We start from the raw sequence: 2,500 nt of genomic DNA, 5'->3' as shown, positions 1-2,500 counted from the left end.
CTGACGAAACAGCGCTGGTTCAGACACGGTGGGCGCAGTGTTGGAATCGGCAGCGCCGAGAAAATCGGCAAAGTCGGCAGAATCGGCAGCAGGTGCTGGCGATGAGTCAGGACGGACTGGATAGTCCAAGGCTCGATGAGAAAGACCGCTGGTTTAGACACTGGGGCAGTGGCAGCCCGCGGGGCAGTGTCGGCAGATTCGGCAGCAGTGTCTGCCGATTCGGCAGCGTTGGCTTGTTGGCGCGGGGGGCCGATTCGAGTGGGGACTTGGGCAGCGGGCAGTGAAAGCAAGAGTTTCCCCGATGCTGCCGGGAAAAACGCTCCCCGGGATGGCCGGGTGAGATGACCCGGCGGCCCGCGACGGGTCATTCAATTCCATGCCCCGTCAACATAACTCCCGATGTACTGTTTGCTTTTTCGGAAGAAGAGATCCATCCCCCCATCCTCGGCCAGCCAAAAACGCTCCAATTAATGGCCGGGTGAGATGACCCGGAGGCCCGCGACGCGTCATTCAAATCACTGCCCTATCGGCTACAACTGCTGATGGGTGGGATTAGAGGCCTGCCATGGTGGTGAGGGGCGGCGAGGACCGTGAAAGCTAGAGTTTTTCAGAGGCTGCCGGGAAAAAGGCCCCTCGGGTGGCGGGGTGCGAGGACCAGGCGCGTCATTCAATTCTCTTCCCTATCAACTTGGCTCCCGTTGGCGGGATTGGAGGCCTACTGTTTGTTACAGGGCTAAAATCGTCAGGGGAAGAGCTGACGAAACAATGCTGGTTTGGATGCAGGGGGTAGTGTTGGAATCGGCAGCGCGGACAAAATCGGCAAAGTCGACAAAAAAGACTGTTGGTCTGGACATCGGGGCAGCGGCAGCCATGCCGACAGGGGGGGAAATCGGCAGCACAGATTTGTGCAGCTGCAGGTTCGTCGGGGAAATCGGCAGCGCAGATTTTTCGATGAACATGGGCTGGAAGATGGACTGTCCAGGCCAGGCAGGGAAATTCGTCAAGGGGACACGCTGACGAAACAGCGCTGGTTCAGGCACGGCGGGCAGTGTTGGAATCGGCAGCGCCGACGAAATCGGCAAAGTCGGCAGAATCGGCAGCGGGTGCTGGCGATGAGTCTGGACGATTTATAGTCCAGGGCTTGATGGAAAAGACTGTTGGTCCAGACAATGGGGCAGTGGCAGCGCGGATTTGTGCAGCTGCAGGTTCGTCGGGGAAAATCGGCAGCGCAGATTTTTCGACGAACAGGGGCTGGGCGCTGGACTGGCCGGGCCAGGCAGGAAAATTCGTCAGGGGGGCACGCTGACGAAAACAGGGGCTGCGGAGTGGAAAATCGGCAGCGCAGATTTTTCGACGAACAGGGGCTGGACCGGCCGGGCCAGGCAGGAAAATTCATCAGGGGGGCACGCTGACGAAAAGAGGGGCTGCCGCGTGGAAAATCGGCAGCGCAGATTTTTCGACGAACAGGGGCTGGACGCTGGACTGGGCCAGGCAGGAAAATTCGTCAGGGGGCACGCTGACGAAAAGAGGGGCTGCCGCGTGGAAAATCGGCAGCGCAGATTTTTCGACGAACATTCGTCAGGGGGGCACGCTGACGAAAAGAGGGGCTGCCGCGTGGAAAATCGGCAGCGCAGATTTTTCGACGAACATTCGTCAGGGGGGCACGCTGAGGAAAACAGGGGCTGCCGCGTGGAAAATCGGCAGCGCAGATTTTTCGACGAACAGGGGCTGGATGCTGGACCGGCCGGGCCAGGCAGGAAAATTCGTCAGGGGGGCACGCTGACGAAAAGAGGGGCTGCCGCGTGGAAAATCGGCAGCGCAGATTTTTCGACGAACAGGGGCTGGACTGGCCGGGCCAGGCAGGAAAATTCGTCAGGGGGGCACGCTGACGAAAAGAGGGGCTGCCGCGTGGAAAATCGGCAGCGCAGATTTTTCGACGAACAGGGGCTGGACGCTGGACTGGGCCAGGCAGGAAAATTCGTCAGGGGGGCACGCTGACGAAAACAGGGGCTGCCGCGTGGAATGGCAGCCTACACGCAGATGCGAATTCGGCAGCGCACGATGGCTTGAGCAGGTCATGGGTTCGACTTGGCGCGATCTGAAACCTGGACGAGGGACTGTCGACGCTGGACGAGCCAGCGCGGTGGCCTGTCGTGCCCCGTTCAGGGGGGGCCTGCCGCGGAGACAGCCCTCGCGGGCTCGACAGCGCAGGCCAGCGTCCCCGACGTCGCTGGCCGCGGCAGGCGAGCTGCCGGGGTTCCCGCATTCCTACAAGAAAACGTCGTGCTTTCCACATGAAACCAATCCAGTAAAATCAGCCATATTTTTATGAGGCTGCCCACTGAATTTGGGGTCATTCCGGGCCGGTTCCTAGTTTTGCGGATTTACTCGATTTCTAATGGTAGGAAAATTAAAACAAATACTTCCCGACCTCGAAAAATTCTGGGAAAATTAATGAAGGTGGATTGGATTTTTGCCAACCTCTGTGCAAAATTTCAGC

The sequence above is a fragment of the Populus nigra genome, chromosome 2 (assembly GCF_951802175.1).
Source record: "Populus nigra chromosome 2, ddPopNigr1.1, whole genome shotgun sequence".
Taxonomy (NCBI): domain Eukaryota; kingdom Viridiplantae; phylum Streptophyta; class Magnoliopsida; order Malpighiales; family Salicaceae; genus Populus; species Populus nigra.
This window is presented reverse-complemented; position numbering follows the sequence as displayed.